Consider the following 13,610-nt stretch of genomic DNA (forward strand, 5'->3'; position numbering starts at 1 on the left):
TATGAGGGACACTCAAAGACAAATGTACTGTACTTGCAGGTAGGCGAGGGGACTGAGAATTTGTGGTTTTGAGGTGAGAGATTGGAAGGTCTGTATGGGTCAGACTGATTTACCAGACCACATGGGAGTCCTGAGATGGGCTTGGTAGTGCAGAGCGCTGCTGACCACCACACGCCACCCCACACGAAAAAGCTATGGCGTGAGAGAACCAGGTCCAGGGGTAGAATCTGAGGTGGATAAGTGTGCCCAACCTTGTGGAAATAAATACAAGTCCCACTGGTTAGCTCAAGATTTGGGGTGGTGATGGGCTAAACTAGGTGTGAACATGGAACCCACCAACACTCACAGGTACTGGGGCCGAGAATAGGTTGGGCAGGTCCAAGCTTTAGCACCTGCATGTGCATCTTAAAACAAGGTGTAGGGCAGGCTGGCCCACAACATCTACCAGCTCATACAGAGGCCAAAATGGAGGGGCAGGCTATGCCAGGTAAGGGCCTAGCACCTGCTGGCGCATGTAAAATCTGGGTCTGGGAGTGGGCCAATGGGGGAACCTGGGAAACTCCCTTATGGGGCCATAGCTCCCACAGGTGAACACATGGTCCAGAACTAGGGGTTGGGCAAGCTGGGCAAAGTAGCCTCATCCGTTGGCAAGTGTGGATTGGTTTTGGAAGGGGGCAGACTAGGTAGTGACAAGCAAACCTTAGCCCACTGGCAAGTGCAGAAACCAGGATGGGGTGCAGGTCATGCTGGACTAGGCTGCCACACCTACTGGTTAACACGAGCCAGTGATGGGAGCTGACCGAGCAGGGCTAAGTAGCAGCACCGGCCAGTTAGAGTTGGAACTTGGGGCTAGCTGAGCCAGGCCAGGCTGCAGCATCTGAAGGCAAAGGATAAGACAGATGAGGGGCTATACCATGTCGGGTCAGCACAACCACTGGCATGCACGAGATCTGTAGATGCGAACAGGCCTGGTTGGGGAGCTAAGGGGATGCCTTGGTTGGGGAGTGAGTCCCACTGGTGAGCACAAGGACCAGGGAGGGGGCTGCAGTCTGGTCTGCATATGGCTGCAGGATACCACAGCATGGGTATGGGCTGTAGGACAGGCTAGGCTAGGTCTCTTCTCCTGCTGAGCCAGGTGTGATCTGTGTCTGGGTGTGGACCAGGCTTGGCTGGGCTGTAGTACCCAACAGTAAAAACTGGAATGAGTTGAAGGCTGGTCAGAAAGGCCACTCTTTCTGTGGGACAGGAAGTGGACTAAGTAGGGCTGGCCCATGGACCCAGCGCTGTGCACGAGATTTGGCATTGGAAGAGATCCTGATGGAGGAGCTTGGGGAACTCATCTGTCAGGACACACTCCCTGCAGATGAGTGCAAGAACCAAGATGGGGAGCATCCCAGACCAGGCCAAAATACAGTACCCACTGCATACATCTGGCACAGTTCACATTACCTGCTGGAGAATTCAAGCACCAAGTGGAGTGTGGCTCAGGTTGGGTCGGGACACAATACCAGCCAGTCCACATGAGGGCCAGGACAGAGGACTGGCAGGGCTGGGGTAGATTGTAGCCCCCACCAGTGTGAGCTGGAATTTGGGGTGGGCCAGGCACAGCCAGGCTGTAGTACCCAGTGGCAAATGCTGAGGTAGGGCAGGTTTGCCAGACTGGGCTGTAGCATGCAACCAGCACATGTGAAACCCAGGGGTTGTGGGGATGGACCCAGTGGGGGCAGGTGCAGGGGTCCCCCTATTGGGCCACTACTTCCACTGGTGAGCTTAAGAGCTGGGATGGGAGCAGACGAGGCTGGGCAGGGCCAGAACATCTGATGGCCTACATGTGAGCTGCATCAGGGAAAGGCCAGGCTGGGCTAACTATATGTTCTAGTATATGTATAAGCCAGAATGGGTGTGAGAAGGTTGGGCTTTGCCACAGCACCAGCTGGTAGATGCTGGCTTGGAGGGAAAATTATGTCAGGTGCAAGAATGGCTAGAAAGATGGTGGCACCTGCTGGCACCAGTATGAACAGGATAGTGGGGCTGGATGAAGTGGGCTTCAATGCCCATTGACATGTACAAGAGCCAAATGGGATATGGGACAGATGAGACCAGTTAGCTGGCAAGCATGGGAACCCAGGTAGGGGGTGGGCCTGGTGTGGGTTAGTGCATGTTGTTCCAACCAGGCTACATCTCCCACTGGCTTTTGTTAAGGCCGAGTATGTGGTGGGCAGGATTAAGATGAGTTCCAGCACTTTTTGTTTTGCATAAAACCCGGGACTGGAAACAGAACTAACCCTGCAACTGCAACTACCAGTGTGTCCATAGGCTGATTTGGCTGACAGACTGTGCCGGACCCTGTATTGACAAACACACACAAGAATCAGGTCTGTCTTGGCCTCAGATGAGGTTTCTTTGATGATTTCCTACCAACGGAACCACTGGACTCAGAACCCCAACCATGGAGAGGTTTGCAGTTTCCATGGTCTGACTGTGGAGCATGTATGTCAGAGCTGGGCCTCTTCAGTGGCTCAGATGGAGCAGAGGACGGCATATCCAGGTGCACATGGAGGATGAGGCAGTACATTGGAGCCTCCAGAGGATACCTGGTAACATGGCAGAGGATGGAGGAAAGAACAAATTGATCAACTACTCCAACCAAGCAGTGACTATCAAGACAAATGGAAACTGTAAGTTGGACCACAACAGCCAGCAGATCCTGGAGAGATCTCATCGCAAATGGAGTGGTGGGATCAACAACAATTCAGGACTGTTGAACAAAACTTCATGGCATTGTAAATTTCTATTTTGCTTCCTGTTGTTGGTTTTGTATTGTGGCTTTTCATTTAAGGGGGATGTATAGTAACTGTGTAATGGAGACTGTTATATCCAGATGTGAGGATACAATGCAGTATGCATCTCTACTTTCAGATCAAAAACGGACTCCCATTGAAACTGTTTACTGTATCTTGACAACAGGTTGCTGGAGTCTCTGCCATTGTCCATGCCCACAATGACAGACATATGACTGTGTATAAAGAACTATACTATAGTAATGACATAGGGGAGCTCACTGGGAGGGAGGGAACTTGGGCAGAGGGTAAGAAAAATCCCAGGGCCTATGAGATGGATCATAAAATATTAATAAAAGCAAAGAGAGAGACCAACTGTCTGTCACCTAGTATAATATCTTTGTACTTGATACCTGATTTCCACAAGCTTGAACTACACTACGATGAAAAATGGTGGATAGTCTACACTGTCATCCAGTCAAGTGTCTCCTTATATGCCTTGCAAGATTGGGGTACCAAGGTCCAAAGTCCCAAAACAAGAGCTACAGAAACACATTCTTTATGTGTTACAGTGACCAAATCTCTAAACAAACAAACACACACCTGCCAGGGCCAGCACAGAGTTGTTGCACATCAAGCCTCTGCCTGCAGTGCCAGCATCCCGTAAGGCTGCTGCTTTGAGTTTGGCTGCTCCACTTCCCTTCCAGCTCCCTGACAATGTGCCTGGGAAAGCAGCAACGGTGGCCCAAGTTCCTTGACCCCTACATCCACTTAGGAGACCCTGAAGATGTTCCAGGCTCCTGGCTTCAGATGGACCCAGCACCAACTGTTGCAGTCATCTGGGGAGTCCATCAGTGGATGGAAGCTCGCTCACCCTCTGTCTCTCCTTTTCTCTGTATACCTGCCTTTCAGGTAACAATAAATATTTTTACAAATAAATAAATAAAAACACTTGCCTACCAACCCAGAGGCCTACAGTCCATGTAAAAGGTAGACATGGTCAACAGGATGGCTGCCTTGCTCATGTATTTGTGTGTGTGTGTTGTTTGTTCATTCATTTGGCCATGTATCTGTAACTGTGACACAATAACAGAACTGTGTCCTGGTCATCAATGCACAAGGGTTATCTTTGTTCTCTTTCCCCTCCTGGTATATTTCCTTTCTCTACAAACAATCTCCCATTTCTGAGGCATCCACACAGGATGCAGACAATCACCAGGGACCACTGTTCACCACAATGACAATGAAGATAGGAAGAACAGCAAAACATGAAAACCATAATTTGGCTGCCTCCTCCTGCCACTCTGCTGAGCAGACAGCCAGCACGAGCTGCCACTTTCCTTTGAAAATTTTATCACTTGCAGAATTCACTTTATTGATATGTCTGATAGTTACCTGCAAACTATAACTTTGGATTCACCCAGTTTGCCTTGATTGTTAGGGTAATAGCCATGGTCCCTTATGATACTTTATTCCCTGAATGGAAGAAAAAAATCACAGAAGAAGGTTTTGGTTCTTCCCGTGTCTAGAGATTTCAAATTGGTTCTAGGCAATTAAATAAAAGAATGGCAGAAATGGAGGTAAATAGTATATAACTCAGAAAAACAGGTGCCTCTTTCGCAGCACGGCATTTGAAAACAGGTACTGCACTCTGCTCAGCTTAGCTCTGAGTATCACTCACAGTCAAGAAAATAAACAGGAAATACAACCAGATACCCAGAAAGTCAAGATGCTGACGTGAGCACCCAGAAAGTCAAGATGCTGACGTGAGCAGACAAGACATAGTGCAAACAATATGACAACATGAATTAAGACATGGGAAATTTCAGCAAGATAGCTGTACAACTACAAAAATAAACAAAAAATAAAAAAGGCTGAGATACATGATATCAAAATAAATATGCTTATTAGCGTAAAATAACTTCTCAGTAGGCCATAAAACTACCTTTAAATATGCAGCATTTATGGAAAATAGAACTAAAAGACACACAGATTTTGGTGCAAAAAAATTTTCAAATCCAGGTGCAGCCTCTTCGTAATGCACATTTTCATCAGCATATTGAAGACACATGCATTTCAAAATCTCAGTATCAACTATATCTGTTAATCCTTTCTAGGAATACTTTCAATTAGCCTTAAAAGCACAAATGAGTCATAAGAAGAGCACAGCAAAAATGAGGGTTCTAAAATCTGAATGGTCTCTGGAAGCGTAAGAGCAGAGCAAGAACTGTGGCCCTGGGGCCACGGCAGGACCAACATTTAGGAAGCTGCTTTGGCTTTTCCAGCAGGTTGAAAGGAGTACGATGGAAACCATAACCAAAGGAGTCACTATGCTCCCAGAAAAACCCCAAGGCAGTACTGCAAACCACAGTAGCTGTAGGATCTGGGTATAAGGAGAGGGTAAGAGATTCCAGTGTGAAAGCTGAAGATTAAGATCTTCTTCCAGAAACAGAAGCAAAAAAGAAGTTTCAAATGATAAGGATTTTCTATTTAGAGATGGTGATAGTCTTGGAAATATGCATATTGAAATCTCTACAGCATCACACGAAGCTCCCCATTCCACTAAAGCTCTGAAATCTACCATCATGTAAATAATTTCCATATCTTTTTAATAATAAAATAATGACAGCCAGTATCTCTCAACTCTAGTTTCACACTTCTGGTGTGAATGTTTTCAAATAAAACATGTACATGAAAAAAAATTCTGTAGGATAATATAAAATCACCTTACATGTGTATATGTATATAGATATAGATAGATACACACATCCACACATTTATTTATTCATTCACTTACTTATGGAGTCCTAGAAAGTGAGAAAACACAACAGGGTGGAAGATGTCAATGAAGAAATATGGTCTAAGACTTTCCAAACATTGGTGAAAGTCATCAATCAGCATCCCCGGAGATCAAACAGATGGAAAACTAAACCTGGACATCGTGTAGCCCAATCTCTTTTTTAGGCAAGATATAGACAAATATGTGAAATTATGGGAAGGGAGGGCTCATGATTAACACATACATATTAACTTTTACAAATATTACAACAGACTGACATTGTGGCACAACAGGTTCAGCTGGCAAGTGGGAAGCCTGCACTTCATGTGGGATTGAGACCAGGCAACTCTCTGCTCTTTTAAAAATACTTAGTCTTTGAAAGGCAGAGTGAAAGGATGGAGAAGGAGAAAGAGATTCTCCATCCACTTGTTCACTCTGAATAGCCACAGTAACCAGGGCTGGGCCAGCTCTAAGCTAGGTGTCAAAACTCCATGCAGGTCTCCAACATGGGTGGCAGGAGCCCAAACATCTGACCACATTCTGTTACTTTCCCAGAAGCAGCGCATTCAGGACTCAACTGTCACTCCATAAATGTCAGTGCCAGCATCCGCATTAAGCCAAGGATTGGCTTAACCCACTGTGTCTGCCCCTGCACTGCAGATCCAGCTCCCTCTTCACGCATCTAGGAAGGCAACAGGTGATGGCTCATTTCTGAAATCCATTCCTTCCTTGTGGGAAATCCAGACAGAGTTCCTGGCGCCTACATTCAGCCTGACCTGACCTTGGCTGATGCAAGCTTCTGGGGAGTGAACCAGCAGATCGAAAACCTTTCTCTCCGTCACCCTTTCAAATAACTAAAATTTTTTTAGTATTAAAAGAAGCTATGGCGTTGTCAAGATAGGCAGGCCAGTTACAAAAAGACAAAGACACATATTTGTCCTTTGTGCAATGGCCAGCAAAACTGAACTATTCCCAATGTGCCTCTTCAGCACAGCTGGGAAGCCAACGCCTTCTGCAGTCCTACCAAAATTCTCAAAAAAAGGACCACCTGGTTGAAATGTGAGTCATGTTTTGTAGTCACCACTGGTTATGTCTTGTTTTTCTTTTTGCTTAAATGACAGAGGGCTGCAGGGGCCACCAGAATCCAGAAATCCTTGACGCCTGGGGGCTGTTTTCAATTCTTCACAAATCTGGAGGCCAAATTGGGCAATATGGAATGAACCTATTCTGTGACCCGTTCACATCTACATGCAAACTACTTCCAACTTTCCCCTTGTCTAAATAAATTGCAAATCCCATCTTGGCCAACATCCTGTTACACAAGTCGTTGGCAAGCACAGTGCTGATGAGCCACAAAAGTCAGCAAATGTCATTCCCTGTTTTGTTTTCCTAAGATTAAAAAGAAAGAAAGAAAATCTCCTTACTGGTATAGAAGATTGGGCTTCAACAGTTCACCTACACACACTCGGGCTCTGCCCGCTGCCAAAGCAGAATGCTGCACCCCAGTGCCTGGAAACGAAACTAGGTCACTCAGACCACGTTTCCTCTATGCGTTTTCACTCACAACATTCAAGAGACAGAGATACGAACAGCTCCAATGGGTACAGTCCTTGCCCTTGTGTTCTTTGTGTTCCCTGTATTTTCAAGCCAAATCTGAATTCAGTTTCACTGCTAGCTGCTGCACACTCACTTTGTGGCCAGGCATTGTGTACCTGGACTTAACGATAAATGTGACAAAAAGCACATCACTGCCTTCTAAATTAAGACGCAGAGTGACACTATCATAAAAGACGCACGTTTCTGAAAACCAGACCAGTAGCAATTCCAAACAATGGAAATTCCTACAAGGACAACTTAAGGACAATTCACGGGTACAGGTAATACCGTGTGATCTTGTCGTTGATCATGAGTACAGGCAGCTGCTGGAAGTTTACTGGTCACTTTTCTTCAGAACATGTTATTCTTAGAGGGAAACTAAAAAATGTGGCTAAGATCTGTGGGGCAGTATCAAACTTAACATATCTGTATTTTTTGATGTATGCGTATACATATATATACACTTATAAACAGTGCTTCAATTAAAAAAAAAGTTTAAACAAAATAAGAGTGTCTCTGCAACAGGCAGCTGGTTACACTCAGTGCTAAGGCCAAGTACGCAATGGTTGGCCACAAAGTAAATTCTCAATAGTATAGTGAAACTGAATTTGGGTGCTGTTTTTTATCCCTGTTATTTTTCACTGTCTTCATTCTTTGCTTATGTCACACTGTCTAGATTATGTTGTGGAAAACAAGTGGAATCCACTTTCCCTAGAATTACTCACATTGGCCTGAGAACGGAGGTGTTACACAAACTGTGGCCTGTGGTTTCTCCCTGTGGTCCTGGAGCATCCTGCCTTTTGTTGCAATACGGCACTCAGGGAATGGAGAATGTACATGGTTAAGGAAGACACTGAGCAAGTATGTAGAACTTGTGACCAGGCAGGGTTAGGAGATGCCTCACAGTGAAAAGAAATAGGGTCAGAATGCTGGATTTCTTTATACTTAAAAAAAATAATGTCAGATAATGGACACTTCAGATAATGGATACTTTGCTTCACTATAGTAATCATTTTACTACACTCAAATGTATATTGTAATATTATATTGTATTCCTTAAATATACACAATAAACTTTTAAAGTATTTCTGAATGACTTCTTAATTTTAATCTCACTTAAAAGTGCTTTTAGCTTTACATTTTATTTTTTATGATTATTTATTTTAATTGGACAGGCATATCAGATTTGCAGAGAAAAGGAGAGACAGAGAAGAAGAATTTACATCTGCTGGTTCACTCCCCAAATGGCTGCAATGACGCTGAGCCCATCCAAAGCCAGGAGAAGCTTCTGGTTCTCCCATACAGGTGCAGGGTCCCAAGGCTTTGGACCTTCTCCTATGACTTTCTCAGGCCACAGACAGGGAGCTGGATGTGAAGTAGAACAGCTGGGACACAAACTGGTGCCCATATGGGATCCTGGCATTTGCACAGTGAGGATTTAGCAAATCGAGCCATCATATCAGGCCCCTGCATTCAGTTTTATTAAACAAAAATAATTTTAAAAAACCTTACATCCCTTCCAAAACCTGTCTTGACTCACCCAATTCCTGTTCTCTTCCCAAAGATTTCCATTGGTCTGAGTTCTACATGTCTAGAAACTACGATTAAAGAATAGCACTGACAGACTACATAAGCCACAGTGACTAGATATTCATATTCCTCTTCTATTTGCACGGATTAGGAGATCTATTCATCCCCTTGATTTTTCCCTTCCATCAACAGACCCTGCTCTGTGCACAAGAGTGGCCGTGCTCTTTGAAATGGCTGTGTGGCATTTCACAACATGAAGGAAACACACTTTCTTCACTCAGCTAGCCACAGAGAGATACAGGAGTTGTTTCTAATCTTTTGCTCCTGGAAATCTCATCAGGAACAGTCTTGTCCACCACTTCCTGTGCCTGTGTGTTGGTGAATGACTGCACGCCTCCAGCTCCCCAGAGGCCGGGGTGGAGCCTGGACATGTGCTTTTGACTAATTTTGTCAATTTGCCCTCCCCAGAGGCTGTACTTCCTTATATTCCAGAATACCATTTCCCCAGAAAATGTTTTAGTACCTTGAGGGTTTTGCCAATGTGACAAATGAGAAATTTCTCAATATGGTGCTTAATTTGTACTTCCACCATGAAGCAGCTAAGAATCATCTTTTATATGTTAAAATCATTTATTTATATTTGCTTTTCTGTAAATGCTCAATTTGGGCCCTTTTCCCCATTTTTCAATGGACTCATCAGGCTCCCGGAGGCAAAACTCCCCATGAAATAGTAGACAGACACAATGGAACTAAGGACCCTCCCTGTTTTTTTTTTTAAATGGACATAAGAGACAGAAAAAAAAAAAAAAGAAATATTTTCCTTCTTCAATGCTCCTAGTAGCTGAGGCCAGGGCAGTCTGAAGCCAGAAATCAAAGCTGTGTTTTCCACACGAGAGACTGAGAGCCAAGCACAGAAGCCATCCTCTGAGGCCTCACTGGGTGCTGGAATTGACAGTGAGAACAGCACTGAATTCAACTCAGGCACCCGGATGTGGGACACAGCCGCCCCAAGCAGCACCTTCCCCATCGTGTCACAATGCCTAGCCCACAACGAACTCATCAGAGAAGGGTGGGCAGCATTCCCTAGATCCATCGGAGTGTGGACCAGGTGGCAGGAGGATGCGGTCTTCAGCAACGGGTATCTTTGGAGCTCGAGGGAAAAAGTACATCATGACAAACTGAGGCTCAGAAACAGTGCGACTACTGAGATCCTAAGAGCGAGCTGGCCGTGGCCAGATAGATGACAGGTGTAGGTAGAGCACGGGTTCCAGGAAGAGAGCTTAGCCTTCCATGACGGTGGCTGCCAAGAACACGGCAGGACAGGTCAGAGACGGACCACTCTGGATCCTGACTTTACCTTTCACTTGTTCTGGGGCCTTATGTGAGTGATGGAACGTTACTGCGCTGTACTCCCCGTCAGTGACTTTCTGCATGCTGGTTCACCACCTGGGTGTATTACAAATGCATTCCCTGAACTGTGACAGGGTGTTTTTCCTGACCACAAAGAGAAGGATTTGATCATTCTGGGTGTTGGAAAACAAATTTTGTCAGTGGGCTGCATGTTGTCATAGCTACATCCTGTAAACTGGCTAATGTGGCCCAGAGGAGTTGAAACGGGACTCCAAAGACAGTTGTCCCACAGTGAAAGAATGGCCAGAGGAGAGATGAAAACATCATTCATCTGGCCACGGCCAAGTCTTTCTTCTGATCTCAGTAGTGGCAGGTGTTTGTTTACCCAGCCATCTATTTACTGATGTCTAACGAATGCTGGCAGCGCCAACTGTGTCCTCCACTGGGAACACGAGGCTGTCTTTAAATTCATTGAGAGATTTCTCCGCTTTCCTCCTAGACGCATCTGTGCCCGTGGGCCAGTCCTAACCCCAGGGGCCACTTGCTGTGATAAAATCAATGAGACAGTAGGAGGTTTCTCTATGCCCTGGCAGTGTCTAACACCTGCAACAATTTCAAGATGTTTTACATTTCAACTGCTTCCGCTTTGGAAGTCTTCAGTGTTTCAAGATGTTACTCTCCACCGGCACAATATAGTGTCCAATAAAAAGGACAGGAGGTTTTGTTGTTGTTGTACTGTTTTGTTTTAGGATTCACGACTGCCTACTGCATTCTGCTTCCCGGATATGGGTGCTGACAGCAGTGAAAGGTTCCATTTGAGGAAATACATCAAGGTAGGTATTTATGAATCTAGAGCACCTTTCAATCAGGAGCTTCACATACAAGAGCAAACACTGAATGAAGAAACAAACTACTTCAACAGAATGAACTCCTGGGGACTGCCGGGCACACCCCAACAATGAACTTCCATGGGAAAAGCAAGCACTGCTTGTGATCACTGGTATTTAGTGCATCAGGAGGCAGCCACACACAGGACGGTTCAGAACAGGGCCTTGGAACAGGCCTTGTGGCTCAGGGACAGGCTACTGAGCGAGATGTCTGCTGGAGTCTGGCAACTCTGCCCTGCCCCTGCTCACCCTGGGAGGTAACTGGTGACCTTCCTGCCATGCACATGGGAGACCCTGGCAGAGGCTGGGGCTCCGGGCCTTAGTCTGGTCCAGTCTTGGCTGTTGTAGGGGTTTGGAAGTGATGGAAGATCTCTCTCCCTCCCTCTCTCCCTGATTCTCTCCCACCCTGTTGATGTGCCTTTCAAACAAATACTTCTCACAAATAACAAATAATGAACAGCTTCTCTAAGAGCCAGACGAAGTGGGTTTGAAAGTGGCTTTCCTCTCCCTAGCTGCTGTGATCACACGCACATCATTTTAGGCTTCTGCAGTTTAGCAGCCTCACCTGCTATATAGCAGCAGCAGGAGTGGCAGACATCCTGAGGTTGCTGTGAGGATGAGAGGAGGTCACTTACAAGGGGCTTTCTAAAACTTCATGAAAAACGTGCATGAGGAAAAAGCAATGCACAGAACTCAGAAAACTTTTGAGCCAAAATAGACTTGTCTTTTAATCCCCTGGTCCATGAATTTTGAAGTCCCCATGCATGTCTGCCCTGTAGCATCAGCCACACCAGGCCTCCTGGGTCATCTCATCCCCTTCCGAAGCAGCTTGTCTGCCATACAGGACATCTGCTAGCCTATGGATTCAAGTGTAAGAGGAGGAGATGGCAAGGCATCCTTCCCATGTCACATCTTGGCTACCCCCAGCTCTTCTCACTTGCATGTCCAGTTCCAGATCCTTCTCTACCTTCTTTTTAATATGCCCCAGGGATATGCAGCTCTCTATACATGCCCCTGGAAGAGGCACACAGGACACCATGCAACACAAAGAGTATGACACTACACAACCAAGTCGCTTAGGCTCCATCCGCAGGAGTGTGCATCAGCCCTGCAGGCCAGGCTAACTGCTTACTGTGACCTGATGGCATCACTCTGCTTTCCCAGCCACCTTGCCAGCTGCCGACACCACCACATCCCCAGGGGTCAGGAAAATGCTGCAGGAGGCCTCTGTGTGTCCTCTACAGAGGGCACTTCTTCAGGATCAGCAAAAGATTCAGGTCAGAGAGTGGACACCACAGCTAATCTAAAGCAGCTCTGTGTACCCCCCTCCCCAGAGGAGTCTGATTCACCCTGTGCAATGGTTGCCCCTGATTATCTCATTAAAACCACATTGCTAATGAGGTCGATGATGTCATTCTCCACTATGCCCACTTGGAGATAAGAAGCACTTCCGTTTGCATAACAATCCACAGACTTTGAAGATACTTCTGCATAAGCTCAGAGGTGCCATTTATAGATTGTGAAGGGCCAAAGACAGACACAGGGACATCTCAACTTGAATTACATCCCCTCCACTCCAGCTGGACCAAGAACTAGTCCATATATTCACACACTCAAGCAGGTGCATGCCCGTACATGTGCTGCTCTCAAGTCCCTAGCAGAAGTAAACAACCACCACTCCCAGTGAGGCCATTTTGGCCACCGGATCTCCTGCCACTGAGAACCAACATGGCACTGAAACTGTCTGCTATGCAATGTATGGCTGCCTTCACTTACCTTTCCACTAAAATTACATTCTCAAAGGTAACCAAACCCTAGCTGTTATGTTCTTGCATGTCTAACATACCACTGAGTGCACAGTAGCCATTCAAATATGAGCAGACTTACAGAGATTATTTAAATTTTTTTATTTAATTGAAAGTCAAAGAAATAGGAGAGGGGAGATTTTCCATCTGCTGGCTCACTCTACACTACCTTGCAAAGCCAAGGTTGGACCTGGCTAAAGCCATGGGCCGGGGTTGGTGTCCCATGGGAGTGGAAGGAACCCAAGTGTTTGAACCATCATTTGCTACCTACAAGGGTTTGCATGAGTGGAAGTAGAAGCAGGACTGGATACCACCATGGGGTGTAAGTATCCCAAACTGTGCCTCAATCTGTTAGGCCACAATGCCTTCCCTCACATACATTTGTTCTTTGGTAAAGATTTATTTTGTTGGGCCCGGCAGCATGGCCTAGCGGCTTAAAATCCTCGCCTTAAACCAGCTGGAGTCCCATGTGGTTGCCGGTTCTAATCCCGGTGGCCCCACTTCCCAACCAGCTCCCTGCTTGTGGCCTGGGAAAGCAGTCAAGGACGGCCCAAAACCTTGGGACCCTGCATCCATGTGGGAGACCCGGAAGAGCTCCTGGCTCCCAGCTTCAGATCGGTGCAGCACTGGCCGTTGCGATCACTTGGGGAGTGAAACATCGGACGGAAGATCTTCCCCTCTGTCTCTCCTCCTCTCTGTATATCTGACTTTGCAATAAAAAAAATAAATACATCTTTAAAAAAAAGATTTATATTGGAAAGTCAGATCTACAGAGAAAAAGAGATAGAGAAAGATTTTCCTTCCACTGGCTCAATCTCCAAGAGGCTGCAATGGCCAGAGCTGAGCTGATCCGAAGCCAGGAGCCAGAAGCTTCTTCCAGGTC

The 13,610-nt window shown here is 46.1% G+C and overlaps 1 protein-coding gene and 1 pseudogene across 4 annotated transcripts in view; one reads left to right on the forward strand and one right to left on the reverse strand.

The window, feature by feature from the left end:
- MAST4 (microtubule associated serine/threonine kinase family member 4) overlaps nt 1–13,610 on the reverse strand; it is a 606,692-nt gene that overhangs the window by 304,631 nt on the left and 288,451 nt on the right. The gene's annotated exons all lie outside the window — the stretch shown is intronic.
- Nucleotides 466–5,371, forward strand: LOC131483125 (10 kDa heat shock protein, mitochondrial-like; annotated as a pseudogene).

This window comes from Ochotona princeps, chromosome 23 (assembly GCF_030435755.1).
Source record: "Ochotona princeps isolate mOchPri1 chromosome 23, mOchPri1.hap1, whole genome shotgun sequence".
NCBI classification, from domain to species: domain Eukaryota; kingdom Metazoa; phylum Chordata; class Mammalia; order Lagomorpha; family Ochotonidae; genus Ochotona; species Ochotona princeps.